The sequence below is a fragment of the Delphinus delphis genome, chromosome 6, assembly GCF_949987515.2.
Source record: "Delphinus delphis chromosome 6, mDelDel1.2, whole genome shotgun sequence".
Lineage (NCBI taxonomy): Eukaryota > Metazoa > Chordata > Mammalia > Artiodactyla > Delphinidae > Delphinus > Delphinus delphis.
Genome location: NC_082688.1, coordinates 10,618,507 through 10,635,319, shown reverse-complemented (window position 1 = coordinate 10,635,319; position 16,813 = coordinate 10,618,507). Strand labels below are relative to the sequence as shown.

Below are 16,813 nucleotides of genomic sequence, written 5' to 3'. Positions count from 1 at the left end.
TGCTTTTCAAACCTAGGAGTTGCAAATAAAACATCTGAACCCACTCCGCTCCACCAAAACAGATGCATACTGCAACTTTTAGAGTAGACAGATTATAGGGTTATTAGTCACATCTCAAAAGGAAATATTAAGCATATTTTAAAAACTAACTTTATATTTAAATGATTTCATTTATATACTATTTAGATAAACAATGAATTAAATTTAATTCACTGTTAATAAAATATGTTTATATAAATATTTATCAAGTGCCTGATACATATCTGAACAAAATGCTTGTTTTCACTGAGTTTACACAACTGTAATACAAGGTACACCATGAGAAATGTTATAGAATCAAGGAGGAAAGACAAGATACCAGGAAGATGTCTAGGAAAGCTTTAGGAAAAATCTGCTTTGGGAAAATAATTAATTCTATCCAGTCCAGCCCATATTGCTTTCACCCCTCTGAGCAATTAGGCATATACTGGAAAGTTTGGCAGCAGACAGACCAAGGTTCTGTGACATTGAGCAAATCACACCCCCTATTAGAGTCTCATGTATAAAGTAAGTGTAATACCAAATACCTGGCAGAACTGTCGTGAAGATTAAATGTGAATGATTTACATATGTATATAGATTTTTATATACTACATATACATATATAATACGTATCTATATACTTTATCTAGTTATACAAACTTTATTGTAAATATATACTTACATATATGTGACATGTTGAATATAGTATATTTGTGTGTGTGTGTGCATATATGTATATGTACATAAAATCACAATGGATGGTGAATGTTAACTAAGCCTAATGTGGTAATCATTTCACAATATATGTAAATCAAACCATCATGCTGTACACCTTAAACTTACACAGTGATATATGTCAATTATTTCTCAATAAAGCTGGAAAAAAAAATCACAATGCCTGACACTGAAAGGATGCTCAAGAAAAGGAAGTATTTATTATAAATACCTACTAAACACTGAACCCTATGCCAGGTACTATTCACCTCTGCATCTGGACAGCGCTTGATATGTTGTTTAACTGCTTATTTTCCCCAAGATCATAAAAGAGCAAATCCCATGTGATTTACTTCTTATCTACCCACAATGAGAATAAAACACACATAGTAACACATGTCCAACTGCCATCTGTTAAGTAAATTGAACTAACTTCGTTATAAAAAGGTAACTGAACAAACAGAAGGATCAGCAAGACTCAGAAAATACACAGTGTTTACCATGAGAACATAAAAAAACTGACTTTTTAAGTATAGCACAAAAAAGAAATTGTTAGATATATTATTTGGCAATTTATATTGATTGATCAACCTATACTGAGCTCCACTACGTGCAAACTAAGCCCTTTGGGGATCCCAGAACAGGTTGTCTTCTCTCCAGCAGCCTACAGCAGCCCTCTGAGTCTGATGGGATTAAGGAAGTTTCTACCACTTGCCTAGAGTTTCCTAACATTTGGAACTCCATAGTAGTGGTTCTCAAAGTGTGGTTCATAGATGTCCCCAAGACCCTTTTCATAGAGTCTGCAAGATCAAAGCTATTTCTGTACTAATTATAAGACATTATTTGCCTTTTTCACTTGACATTTGCACTGATGGGGCAAAGACAGTGTTAAGTTAAATCGCTGGCCTTAGCACTAATTAAAGCAGTGGCACCAAAATATACTGATAGTCATTGTATTCATCACTGCCACACACTGGGGGGTACAGGTGCGGCAGGGGAGGGGGGAACCCAGACATTTTAACTGAAGAATGTCTTTGATGAAGCAATAAGATTTATCAGTTTTATTAAATCTTGACGCTTGAGTACATAGTTTTTTTATATTTTGTGAAAAAAATGGTAAGTACACATAAAGCAATTCTACTGTACACTGGCTGTCCCAAAGGAAATGCACTTTGAGCTACTGTTTGAGTTGTATACTCAACTAGCCAATTTTTTCATGGATCACCAATCTACTTGAAAGAACAACTAACAGAAAATTATGGTAATTCAGACTTGGATGTTTGACAGATTTTCTTGAAAATGAACAAAGTGAGCATGTCATTTCAAGGAGAATAACTGACAGTCTTTGTTGCCAATGATAAAATTCAAGGCTTTAAACAAAAATTAGAATTTTGGAAAATTTATATCTGCCACTGTGTGCTTAACACAGCTTCCCAATATTTAAAAGTGTTTCTAGGGACTTCCCTGGCTATCCAGTGGTTAAGACTTCGCCTTCCAATTCAGGGGGTGTGGGTTTGATCCCTGGTCAGGGAGCTAAGGTTCCACATGCCTCACGGCCAAAACACCAAAACATAAAACAGAAGCAATATTATAACAAATTCAATACAGACTTTAAAAATGGTCCACATCAAAAAAAATAAATAAATCTTTAAAAAAAATAATAATATATACAATTATCTGAAGAAACTATTAAAATTCTCCTCCCTTTTCCATATATATGTATGGATAGAGGCCAGATTTTCTTTGTATACCTCAGCCAAAATAACATATTGAAACAGATAGAAAGCAGATGCAGATACATGCAGATATGCGAATTCAGTTGACTTTTATAAAGCCAGACATTAAAGAGAGCTGCAAAAATATAAAATAATCCCACAGTTCTCACTAAGCTTTTTGGAGAAAAAAATAACTACTTTTATACTTTTTTTTTTTTTTTTTTTGCGGTACACAGGCCTCTCGCTGTTGTGGCCTCTCCCGTTGTGGAGCACAGGCTCTGGACGCGCAGGCTCAGCCGCCATGGCTCAAGGGCCCAGCCGCTCCGCAGCATGCGGAATCTTCCCAGACTGGGGCACGAACCCGTGTCCCCTGCATCGGCAGGCGGACCCCCAACCACTGCGCCTCCAGGGAAGCCCTATACTTATTTTTATTTTAAAATGTTATTTATGTTGGTATGTAATGGGTTTGTTTTTATTTCAAATGAATTAATAAATATTTTAATTTCTCAGTTTTAATTTCTAATACAGTAAAGTGATAGCTATAATCCAAATAAACAAAAGCTCCTGGAAACCTCAATAATTTTTACAAATGTAGAGTTTTTGTATGGCAAAAGATCTTAGAGATCTGACCTTGGGTATGGTTGATATAATTTTTCTTAATGGAAAACTATGAAAACTGAAGTAACATACAGCATAGTCAAGACTGGGTCTCCTGATTTCAATTTTACATTCATTCTGGACCACGATTCCTGAATTCACTAAGACAATAATTTAGAAGCCCCTCATTCCATTCTTCCCAGTAAGCAGGAAGTTTGACCAAATAATTAATTACAATAGTAACAGTAACTGAAATTTGAATGTTATGTCCTAGGTATTTTTATACTGCTGCTTTCACTTAATCCTCACAAGCCTGTGATATAAGTACAAATAATTACTAACCTCTAGATGAGAAGCAGAAGTTAAACCAGAAGTCAGAGAGCTACTTAATGGCAGAGATGGGATGTGAAAATAACACTTCTAACAGAGAGATATATCAGCAAAAAAGCTTTCTCGTAACTCTCAATCAAAACATTTGTGTGGTCACCAGCAGGGGCATTTAGGGAAATACAGGACCTGTGACTCTGGCCCAGTACACCTTCAGATGTAGACAGAACAAAACACTAGCCTGGAGTATGGCCACACACATTTAGTTCTACACTAAATGGCAAGAAAGCAAGCAAATAGGGAGATGTGCTAGATATATAACCAAATGCCTCTCTTCCTCACCCATCTAGCGACTCTACCATCACCCATTAAAAAGAAGTGACAGGAGTCAAGGGTGAAGGATTTGTTACTGACACACAGCTGGGGCAGTGAAAACTCCTGGCAGGTGTTCTCTAAGCTATAACTCCTCTCCTATGCAAACTAACCCCCAAGCTGAGTCCTCCTGGCTTTATCACACTGAGGCTCGACAAGAGCCATCATTAGTGTCCAAACTCCACTTTTTCCAGGCTGATGACATGTGTCAGACCTTGATTCCTGGTGCTACTCCTGCCTGCCAACTCCGGAAAGACTTCTGTAATGGCTTTGGGTTTTTAAAAAATACTTCAAGTCACAAGGCAGCAGCTGACACCAACTCCCTCCTGAGGATGGACACTTGGCCAGGAGCCCAAGCTGAAGTGGATTTGGAGATTCTTGATCTTTTTTGAAATCATTCCTAACTTCTCACTGGCAATTAAAATAAAATCCTCCCCAGAGAACAGCCAGAGGTTGGGCAAGCCTCTTCCATCCAGTGGTAGTCACCTTTGATTAGAGAAAAGTGTTAAAGTGTAGCAGCAACTGATAAATGTCAGAGCCTGGAGGGCCTTCAGAGTTTTGATCACTTACGGCTATTTCTCATTTCATACCATGAACAGTTTCTAAGCCAACACCACTCAGCATTGCTTACTTAGTCAAATGCTTCAGGTCAGCATACCAAACTCAAGTCAATGGTCCGTTTGCACTGGTTCTGAGTGCCTCCCTAAGGCTAAGATGTTTGACTTGCCAGGCAGATGACCTGACGTGCTCTGCAGATGCCCAAGAGGACATTAGGAAACATCCACAAAAAACTGGCTTTTTCATTGGTGGAGAGGTAGTGTGGTATAAGTGAACACACAAAAAATGCAAGCACACACACAGAGTCAAGGATTTCAATTTTGATTCGCTGTGTGACTTCATTTCCCTTCAACATCTGTTTCCTTATCAATTAAAGAAAGATCTTAGCCTAAATCAGAGATTCCCAAATGTCTGTGGAATGGCTACATCAGAACCCTCCGAGGGCTTGTGAAAACTACAGAACCTATTCCTAAAGGATCTGATTTACTAAGTCTAGGGTGATACCTAGGAATCTGCATTTTTAGCAACCTATATTCCCCACCACCGCCACTTTTAATTCTGATACAAAGTCAGGTTTGGAAATCATTAGACTAAATGACCTGTAAGACTCTTGATAGCTTTGAAAGTTATAAAACTATAGACTGGAACTTATTTTCTATTCTTTCATCCCAGAATGTTTTCCCCTATCCACTATTAGCATTCCCACTCAAACATCAGGATTGTCTAATTTCAGGTTAGCAATGGAGACATAAGTCTAAGAGCAGTATGTCAAGTATTAATAGCTTACCCAACCAAGTACACTGCTATTTCATTTATGAAAGCAGATCTAAGCATCGCTTTTCTACACAATATACATAGAAAAATAAAACTTTTAAGACATATTTTGCAAAGATTCAACTATTTGCTGGAAACAGTCAAGAAAAACAACATTTAAAAAGCATTTTACCTAAATGTTATGAATAACTAAGAAGTTATGGCATGAATATACTTAATTAGTACTTGTGACTCATGATGCCTTAACACAAAGCTATAATCTACCTGAGGCAATAAAAAACTTTGTAACAATAGAGGTCAAGTTTTTAAAGCATCAATAAAATACCATATGATTAAATTTTTAACCCAATAAAATAAAATGGGCCAGAGGAGAAATCAAAGTCCTATGTTACTGATACATCAACAGGGTTTCATTATAAAAAAGGAAAGATTGAGTCCTCTGATCGCTGTTCTTGTTTATTTCATTAACTGTTTCATTAACTGGTTGTTGCAAACACATGCCTGTTGCTCTAAAGGACTCTCAAAAATCTCCTCCAACACTTTTCACACACTGTAACAAAACCCAATATTCTTTCCAGCTCATTCCTTAATTCCCATGAATATTAGCTACTGCATGATTTGGGCTCCTATTTCTTTTACAACTTTCAATGCCTAACTCATTTATGTACTCATTTGTCTCAGCTAGACAACAATCCTTGGTACAGAGTTACTTAGAAGAGTTCACTGATAACAGATATCCTGTGAATTAATTTACCATGGAAAAACAGAGTCCTGCTTCCAGTGGGTTTGCAAAATAATCTAAAATAGTAATACCTCAAAACACATGAAGTCACTGTAATTAAAGGATGGAGAATTCAGGTGGCCTCTAGAATATTTTGACAGGCTTTGAAGTGTGCATCCCATAATGCCTTTGGCACTTGACCAATTTGCTATCTCACTGAGTTGGCCTCCCACCTCCTGTCTTCTAGACTCATCTAAAATAGCTGAAGAAACCTGATATAAAGTTGCCATGTCAAATAGTAAAATGTTCCAAGCTATTAAGTTTAAGCTTCTATTCCTACCTCTCAACTCCTTGGTAAAAACCTCAAGCAGGCTAAATATAATAAAGACCAATAATTCCATATACAACTGCAATCTTTGGCAGACTCTTTTTTCCCCGCTTCCTAATATTCAAGTAAATACTCTGAATTTAGCAGCCTCCTTTGTAAGCTTTGCCTTGAAACAACACAATTTTTCAGCCTAACTTAAAGCCAGAATTAGTAGTCAAAGTGCTGGAATCAGATCCAAACCAAATGGTTGCTGGGGAAGTTGTTGCAGGGAGGCGCGAGATAGGGAACTGCTGCAAAATAAGATAAATTCATTCAAATATTTGTGTTAACTTCTCTTCCTGCAACTTATTTTAGAAAGCTGCTAACTGTACAAGCACAGAGTTACTAATTAATGATTGGTACCTGCAATTCGTACAAAACTTGATGAAGTCTAAATATCCACTCTTCCAGAGACCATCATTATATTACATCTTTATAGTTATCATTGTCCTAGGTTATACTGCACAGGTTATGCTATAGGGAAAGGTGTGACTAGATGCTGGTGAGTCTGCACTACTGCTGGCAAGCAGCCACTCCTAATAAGATGGAGATTGAGATTTCCAAAACTAGCAATATTACACCAGTGACAACAGATTGCAAAATCTTGGTCTAAAGCTCTGGTCAGAATTTCTCATCCTGAAGTTCGTAGGGAGGCTATGGATGGGTTCTTAGATTCCATAAATGAAACTCCTTTCAAATTTTTGTGTTTACGTGCATGTATTTAGGGAGAGAATCCATAGCTTTCCACAGAGTTTTAAATTATATACCTAACTTAATTCTCACAATCAATATGAGATAGGTACTAACATTATTCTCATTTTTACAGATTGAAGAAATCGAAGCTTATAGGAGATAAAAACTTTACATAAGGTCACAAAGAAAGTGGTAGAGCATTAATTTCAAAATGTCTTTAAAACACACATATACATATGTATATTATGTATTAGCTAGTCAGACATTGTTTTAATTATAAAAGAAGGTTTTTACATTAGTGTATATGCACTGGAAACCAAATTCTGGGCAAAACATGCAATTTTATTTAGTAACATAAATAATAGTTGTAAATGATTTTAACAATTTAAATCATTTTGAAATAACTTATATAAAAACACAAACCTGACATGTATTACCTCATTTAGTCCTCAGAACAGTCCTATGAGGTAGATACTATCATTATCTCCATTTTATAGATAAGGAAACAGAGAAACAAAGAGGTTAAATAAGGTCACATAGCTATTAAGTTGCAAAGTCAAGATTCTGGCTCTGAAGTCTGTGCTCTTTTAATATTGCTTCCCCAAACAATTAATATACGAAAAATGTAAACTATAGTCACTTCAAAGGGGAAAAAAAAAAGCCAAATAAAAATCAAATTGGAGAAGTCTATCATGATAAGGTACTTCATTTATTCTATTTAGCACATATGAACCAAGAGCAATGAGAAGAGAGACCTACCAGTTACATTTGCATGTTACTTTCACATACATAACCTCCTGTGATTTTCACAGCTGAGTGCACAGGAAGAGCGAGTGCTATTTGTCCAGCATCTTAAAGATGAGTTAACTGAGGCTCTGAGGGGTTACTCTCAATACTATTCACCATTATCTGAACTTCCCTGCCTCTAGGATTTCCTGTACAGAGTTTTGAATATCTTTCCTTCTTAGTCTAGTAAAAATTCAACTAAACCTTCAAGGCCCAGATCAGATGTGACCATTTAAAAGATATGCCTTTCCTGGCACTCACTCCTAGGCAGAATTAACCCTTCTTTTCTCTATTCTCCCTTAACATAGTCCATACCATTTCCTCAGCACAGCAATCATCCTCTTTGTCATCAGCTGTGTCTATGTATAGTTCTCTGCGTAGACACTGGGCTCAGTGATGGCAAGGGCTGTATGTAGGAGAAAGGGTTCCTAGAAAAGATTCTGCTGTTGAGTTAGTAGAAGGATGAAGCAGAACATTGGCAGTCTGGCTCAGAGAAACATGGATTCATGCTGACATTTTGTTGTCATCTTTATAACTTAAGACTTTGTCCTCAAGAATAGCAACATTACCTCAAACACTTCTAGAGATGTTCCCTGTATAGTGTTTGGGAAGTTATGGGCAGACAGCCACCTGAGACGGTGACTCCTCTTCTATGCTACTAATCTCTCAAATACCTATTGTTTTATTAAATTTATGCTTCTTGTTTCTTTCAAGTATATCAAGAGGCCTCAAGAGGACTATGAAAACATTTACATCTCCAACTCAGAGCAATGTGGGTTTCACAATATTTCGTAGTACCTCTGGAAAAGGAAAGAAAGGAGGTAAGTGAAACAATAAAGGATGGCATGGTGAGTTTTGACAAACTCAGAACCAGTCTAAATGAATTTATTAATTTGGACCAATTTATTAAATGTGTAGTAGCTTCTATAATCTGGCTAATTTAACCCTCAACTTTTTTAACCCCTAGACTTCTGCACTGAGTACATACATCTCTTGGCCAAACTCACTGAAAAGATCCATTGCGTGCCTTAAATTTGCTTGATGATAAAAACTAAACTTAAGGATTTAAAACAAATTGAAGGAATGAAGATAACGAAGGCCTTTATTGCCCTGAAAATTAACTGTCTCAAACACAATGGGAAACACCCCTACGTCACTTTAGAAACCTTTCACTCTTCTCTAGTTTTGCAAGTCTACGAAAAGCATTCTTTTTAGAATGCCATGAATTTAAGAAATCATATTTTGTAAACATCTAATGGTTTGGGGGAGCAGAGGTCAGTATTTTTTTAAAGCCTGACTATTATCAAAATGGAATAAGACATTGACTTCTCTTCATATTATCAGGCCAAGGAGAAGACCATTTAAAATAAACCCATTAAAGAGTTTTTAAAATACCACACAGTAACAGTTGCTTGACGTTTTGTTGTCGATTGTATACAATTTACTGTCATAATACTGAGGACTCAACAAAGCTGGCTAACTGAAGTGTTTTGACAGAGGGTGAGATAATTAAACTGATGTAGAACGTAAACAGTTTATATCCAAACCAAATTCTCAGTGGCTGATTTTTTTTTTAATGTGTACCATTTGGCTGTTTAAAAATGAATTTGAGAACAGTCAACTTTTAATATTTAAACTTAAAGCAAATGGTAATAACTATCCTGGATTAAAGATTAACCTCAATTCAGCCAGCAGTTCTATAAGCACTTTTTCTACGGAGCATGCCTGGATCCCTCCCATTATAAACCCTATATTCTGAAAAATTCCATGTAATTAATTCATTTTCCAGATTTTTCATCAAGGACATTCAACAGGCAATAAAAAATAACCAGTATGTCTACAATGCACTGATACCATTTCTGCCAGAAGCTAAGACACCTGACATTTTAGTTACTCTCTGTGACCTTACTAAGGAGAAATGCAGGCTTTCTATTAGGTGGTAGAGTTCTTATTTTTTGCTTTTTCAATATGGAAAATAGACTACCCCTGAACCTCTGTGGTAACTTGGTGATCCAGGATCTCAGCTAGAGAGATCACCAATTATAAAGGTCAATTTTTTTTACCTTCTTCTATGAAACATTTCACCTACTATTATTACAGGCAAATAAGAAGAGGATGTTTACTTGTTTGACTTAGATCTCACTGAAGGTCCTGCCCCCAGATACACAACAGTAAGTTTTGTGGTGGTCAACGGAGGAGGCAGTACAATCAGTGAGTTTTTGCTATCATAAAGTCCAGTATTCAAGGTCTAGCTTGCAACCTTGGCTCCTGGCTGTGTAACTTTGGGCAAATCACTTAAGACTCAGTTTTCTCATGAGGTCAAAGTACGTTGAGAATTTAAGGAGATAAAAATATATAAATCCCAGTATACAGTAAGTCCTCAATATATGTTAATTTCTTTCTTATCCTTGCCCTTTAATAATTAAAGTACTACTATAAAATGGGATATCTGATATTTTCAGAATTACAAAATAATACTATTCAAAGTTCTTTTCTCAGATATCCATTTGAGTCTGCTTATATATAAATAACTGCAGCCTCACAATCCTGAAGTTTGTTAGCTCTGCGCTGTACACAAAGTGATTTCTTAAATACAACTTCAAACCCGGAAAAGAATGTGAGACGCTCCATCAGCAGTGGTCTCTCAGGCTCACTGGCTCCTGAAACATGGGTGCAGGCTGAAGAAGGGCTGCCAGGGCCAGGACCCAGTCTTCAGAGGACTCCAAGGAACATTCAACGCTGTCGGTGAGTTTGGGATTTGAAAAAACCACCGACCGTTGACTGTACCTTGGGGTCCTTATAGACAACACTATATTTCCTGAAGCAAAGGAGCATGCTGTGCCTTCACATATCACATTAGATCACCAAAATCAGTCCCGCTCCCCATCCCCCAGAGGTGGTCCAGTTAACTTTTTAAAAGCTCCCCTCTATTTCTCTTGCCCATTGTTCCTTGCTTTTTGTTGTGTTTTCGACAAACAAGTGTTTCATTTCAACAAGATAAGGAAAGCTCCATGATAATACCTAACGTTTTTAAATGTCTCCTAGAAATAGGCCATTCTGGAGAGAAACTGGATGTAGCAAGAAGAGATTTATTAAAAACATGTATTTCATTTTGGAGTAAAATCCAGTTAAGTATTTTACAGCCATTTCTCCCATGTCCCCTCAAAACCTTTAATTAGGGACAAGGGGAGGATTTAATAAGCAAAAATAGCACAGACCTGTCCAATGTCTGCACAGTTCTTAACACATTCTACCTCCAATTACAGTTAAGGTAGTTAAGTTCTGACAGCCCCATTAGAATATGAGCTGTTTGAAAACAGCAACTGCCTCACCATTTCCATCCACACATAAGCTGATTTCCATGTTCGTTAAATTCAAGTAAAAAGTCACGTCTGGAGTCAGAAGGATCTGGGATGAATCTTGGCTCAGAACTCCCTAACTAGCTGTGTGACCCTGAGCAAGTGTCCGAGTCTCAGCTTTCTCATGTATAAAATGGGGGATAATAAGTATCCCTACCTCATAGAGTTTTGAGATTCAATAAGATAATATATAAAGTGCTTTGTACCATTCCTAGCACACAAAAATGCTCAATAAATGTAAGCTATTATTATTTAACCCAAAGCATAATCTGTGCTAATTTACTTTGAAAGGCACTCGTAATTCTCAGTTCAAAACAGAGAGAAAGAAATAGGGTCCTCAGCTCTTGTTTATACCTACCAGTATGCAAGCACTGCCTGTGTAGTCACAGAGCTACCCGTTAGCTTTTCCAAGAGCTCCTTCCCTTCCCTGAACCATAGTTTCTCCATCTTTAAGAATCTCCCAGCTCTACTGTCAATGTTATCTATAATTGTGTGGATCCTCAACGGCTGGTTACTAAGAGAGATGCCAGAACCAGACCTCAAAAATCCAGCGTGGAAAAGAAGAGCCAGGAGTTGGGACAGGCCAGGGCAACTTCACCAACTTGAAACACTGATGGCTGCACTCAACATTCATTGCTGTCGGTGGGTTTGAGTCTGAGTCAACTCACTGATCAATGAATGCAAACTGCGGACCAAACAACCCAAGGGAAGCAAAATCGTGTGTAGAGAATCACCCAAGTGTATCAGCTACTGTGCTGGGTGGGAGCTGCTGCTGTCTCCAATGTACTGGCTAAAGGCTTTGGTTCTAATACAGAGTAAGCCCTCTACATTCCTAATACTTTTCTTCGCCCCCCTCCCTTTATTTTTTAAAAAAAACGATGTTTTAGAATTAAGGGAATATTTTATAGAAAGAATAAACATCATACCATATTTTAAAAAACAATGTTTTCATAATTTTTAAATTTAAAAGAATCACATGCTCATTATTTAAAATTCAAATAAGAAATAAATAAAAACTGAAAATCCCTTTCCTCATCATCTACAATCATCTCCTCAATGGAAATCACCTATAACTATAATAAATCAGTTTAATAACTTGTTTAAAATAATAAATACAATTATAACAAACTATTTATTGTATTATCTATCATTAAAAGGATAAATATCATAAGTAAACTAAATATTTATTTTATTTCCTTGAAGACCTTTATCCATGAACATATAAACAGATACATACCACAACTTCGTGGTTTTTTGGAGGGTGGCTTAAAACAAAAACTACCTCATTTTATTTATTTTTATTTTTATTTTTTTGGCTGCACCGCATGCCTTGCAGAATTCTCAGTTCCCTGACCAGGGGTTGAACCCAGGCCACGGCAGTGAAAGCCCAGAATCCTAACCACTAGGCCAGCAGGGAACTCCCCAAAACTACCTCATTTTATACTTACTCCCACACAATCTTCTTTTTCACTCAGATATACATTACGGATAGCCTTCCACAACAATCTTGTTATAGTTATATTAACTATACAGTTATATGCCTTAGTATGAACACCCTGGTTATTATTGTTCAAATATATTTAAATATTCTCTTTTGACCAAAACTATAAGGTCCATTCATTCTGACCTTTGCAACTCCCATCCCTCAATTAAGAGAAAAAAACAAGTGAGATGGGAGATTCACTTCATTTCTCTTAGCAAAAATTAAAATGTAGGATCAACTCTCTGAATCCTTTAAAATAAGATAAGCCACTAAATCTTTCATGATAATGACAGGAAAACAAATGCACTGATCATGAATAATTTATCATACACATAAGTCTGAGATAGAAAGAGATTCTCATAGCAAAAGTCAAATTAAATAAGGCAGCAGGAGAAGAGGCTTGTCAACTTAGCCTTCTGAAAATTTTTTTCTCAGAGGTAGGAAGGAAGGTGACGTGCCCGTGAAGTGAGACAAGAACTAAAAAGACAAATCAAAGCCAAAAGAAAAATGCAAAAAATGATGAGAATTGGGACTTCCCTGGTGACGCAGTGGTTAAGAATCCACCTGACAATGCAGGGGACACAGGTTCAAGCCCTGGTCCAGGAAGATCCCACATGCCACAGAGCAACTAAGCCCATGCGCCACAACTACTGAGCCCACGTGCCAGAACTACTGAATCCCGCATGCCTGGAGCCCGTGCTCCGCAACAAGAGAAGCCACCGCAATGAGAAGCCTGCACACCGCAACAAAGAGTAGCCCCCACTCTCTGCAACTACAGAAAGCCTGTGCACAGCAACAAAGACCCAACACTGGCATGCATGCATGCATGCATAAATTTATTTATTTAAAAAAAAGATGAGAATTCAGGAAAAATATGGGATTCAGGCCAGTGTTTCCCAAACCTGGTTGTACATCAGAATCATCTAGAGTTGCTTTTAAAAATGCAGGGTTCCTGAGTTCTACCCCAGATCACAAGTAGGGCCCTACAATCCGTATTTTATTATATAACAAGTTCACCAGGTATTTAGAGCCACCGGAGGCTGGTTTGAAGCAAAGTCAAGCCCACCAACTTAACACTGGATTCTGACCACCACACTTCATGTCATCCACTTCGCAACTATTGCCCAAACTTCTGTGCCACCATCTGATACTGCCACTAGTCTTCTGAGTACAGAAAACTATAGCCATACTTATGTTGCTATTGAGTAACTCTCTTCAGAGTGAATAAAACTTTGCACCATGTTGTGGCAGCCAAACAAATCAAATTGTATCTGATGTTTTATAGAAACAGATGCACTTTAGTTTATGTTCTCTCAAAAACTAAAACCTACCTAAAGAACCTAATGAATGGGACCCTCCCTGGTGGTCCAGTGGTTAAGAATCTGACTTCCAACACAGGGGACACAGCTTCGACCCCTGGTCAGGGAATTAAGATCCCACATGCTGCAGGGCAACTAATCCCACACGCCACAACTACTGAGCCTGCATGCCATGACTAGAGAGCCTGTATGGTGCAACTACTGAGTCCTCATGCCACAACTAGACAGCCCACGTGCCGCAACTACTGAGCCCATGCTCTGGAGCCCGCGCGCCACAACAAAAGATTCCACATGCCGCAACGAGGATCCCACATGCTGCAACTAAGACCCGACGCAGCCAAAGTAAATAAAATAAATTTTAAAAAAAAGAAAGAAAGCAGCCATTAGAGTTTCTTTAAAAATAAAGAACCTAATGAATGAACAAGGTTAAATTCAGATGACTGTCCCACCCAAGAAGTCTTTACAGAAATCAAAAACTTTTCTTTCTTTCATACTGGTGGACACATAGGAGGTAATTCACATATCGCTGTTTGTCAGGATGTCATGCATCCTATAGGTATTTACTTTCAACCACCAATTATTTCCAAATTTCTGAAAACATTAGAAAAGAATGTCTGACAGGGCTTCCCTGGTGGCGCAGTGGTTAAGAATCTGCCTGTCGATGCAGGGGACATGGGTTCGAGCCCTGGTCCGGGAAGATCCCACACGCCGCAGAGCAACTAAGCCCGTGCACCACAACTACTGAGCCTGCGCTCTGGAGTCCGTGAGCCACAACTGCTGAAGCCCGTGCGCCTAGAGCCCATGCTCTGCAACAAGAGAGGACACCGCAGTGAGAAGCCCGCGCACTGCAACGAGGAGTGTCCCCCACTCACCACAACTGGAGAAAGCCTGCGCGCAGCAACAAAGACCCAACGCAGCCAAAAAAATAAATAGAAAGAATGTCCGACATGTTCTTTGAAAAATGTACAACTGAACAAGCATGCCATTTATTTACCCAGACAATCAGTAGTCTCTATATATGCCAATGAAAAAATTACATATTTTAGCCACCAAAATCCTCTATAGTTTCTATTGGATAAAACTAAGTGCTACAGGAAGGGAGAACTTATGTGAGTTTGAGGGTGTTTCCTGCAGATGGGACTTGTAAATAAATACCTGCACAGAGAAAATATGTGGCATGTATAGTGGACAAGAGCAGAATAGTTCAGAGATTATGTTTGGGCGCACTGAAAAAGTAAATGACGGACGGTCTTGTGAGCCAGGCAGAAAAGTTTAGAATTAGTGCAACAGGAAGCCACTTTAAGTGGTTAGCTCTGCAAGGAGATAACGAAAGCAAGACTTTGGGAAGATTCACCAAGCAGATGAAGTAGGAGGAAGGGAGGAGAGATCTGAGACAAAAAGAAATAGAAATCTGTTGCACAAAAGAGCTAAGCTAAAAGGGAGGCAGCAGGAATAGACAGAATGAAAAGGATATCTCAAAAAGGCATTTTAGCTTTTGGTTTTGGTTGCCTTTTGTTTTTCAAATAGATTTGGGGGGGGGGGAGGGGTACTACATAGTTACTGAAAAATTGATACAAAAGAGAAAACTAAAGTCCACCAGTTGCCCCCGCCGCTCGCATCATTCTGTTCAGTGTATTATTCTTCCAGATATTTCAGAGATATTTAAAATATTAATACATGTATTTATATTTAGAGAAAATATCACAAATTACACATAATTTTCCGTAACGCTTTTTTCACTTAAAACATTGCGGTCATCTTTCCAGGTCAAAGGATTAGAGCCATCTTGTAACTGGCTCAAACAGAAAAGATACTGACGAAGTTCAAACAGACTGGAAGCAAAAATGTTAACAGTTGCAATCTCCAAGTTGTAGGATTAAAGGTGATTTTTAAGTTTATCATTTACAACTCATCTATGTCTTAGAAGCGTTTGGCAATAAATATGAACTATTTCAACAATTAAGAAAAATTATTTAAATGCCTTTTCTTAAAAAGCAAAGATTTCTTTTAGATGCAAGATATACCTACGTTTGACTGAAAAGCATATGGAAGAATCCACAGAGGGAAAGGAAGAAATGACGGACTATTTTTATTAAGAAAGGGTACCTGTAGAAAGCACAGCTGCAGGGACAGTGGAAAGTAAAGGGCTCCAGGTCCATGGTTGAAGTGGTCACTTTGGAGGGCAGACACATCGGCCTCAGAGAATGAAAATTACAAAGCAAATTCCAGCCTACTTCTGTTCTCCTCTCAGGCTATATCTCAATAGGATCCAACTGGGTGATCCCAAATCTTGCAAGGGGCCTGCCATGGAATAGACATTCCATAAATGGTTGCCAAATGAATTCCCTTATGTTTTATGACACAATTATGTTTATAACTTATGAAACTCCTTGAAGTAAGCATAGGATACCTTCAAACCATCTGTGCCATGAAGTACAGTTCCAACGCAGGTATAATTTTAATATCTACCAGATATCAGGACAAAGCTATCTTGATTATACTTGCTATTGAACCCCTGAATTTACACTGTAGCCCAACTTCCCCTCCTACTCTTCGGACTAACTAAATCTACTGAAAACTACATGCACAATCCATCAAAATCACATGCCCCTTTCTATTCTCTTCCCAGTACAGTGGGTCCTCCGTATCCAAGATGTGGAGGACCAAAGATACTGCACCATTTTATATAAGGGATTTGAGCATCCTCGGATTCTGGTGTCCAAGGAGGATCCTGGAATCAATTCCTGTGGATACCAAGGGACGACTGTAAATAGCTGAGGCAAAACAGTAGAGTAAAAAAGAAATAAGTGGTTTGGGATAGTATGGAGTTAGAAAACCTGAATTTAATTCCAATTTCTGCCATGGTTATGTGTTCTTGGACAAGTGAGTCACCTCTTAAGCCTTAATTCTCCATGAAAGAGAGACTAAGTACACCTCTCCTATCTTCACAGGATTGTTGTGAGGCCTCAGAGAGAGCACAGTGAAAAAATGTGCTGCAAACAGCACA

The 16,813-nt window shown here is 37.9% G+C and overlaps 1 protein-coding gene and 1 long non-coding RNA gene across 3 annotated transcripts in view; one reads left to right on the top strand and one right to left on the bottom strand.

Moving 5' to 3' along the window:
- NR6A1 (nuclear receptor subfamily 6 group A member 1) overlaps positions 1 to 16,813 on the bottom strand; it is a 201,312-nt gene that overhangs the window by 136,086 nt on the left and 48,413 nt on the right. The window lies entirely within an intron of this gene.
- Positions 1 to 16,813, top strand: part of LOC132427077 (uncharacterized) — a 50,929-nt gene that overhangs the window by 21,395 nt on the left and 12,721 nt on the right. The window contains exon 2 of the long non-coding RNA XR_009519800.1: positions 8,360 to 8,466. This is a non-coding gene — a long non-coding RNA (uncharacterized lncRNA). The remainder of the gene's footprint in view (positions 1 to 8,359; positions 8,467 to 16,813) is intronic.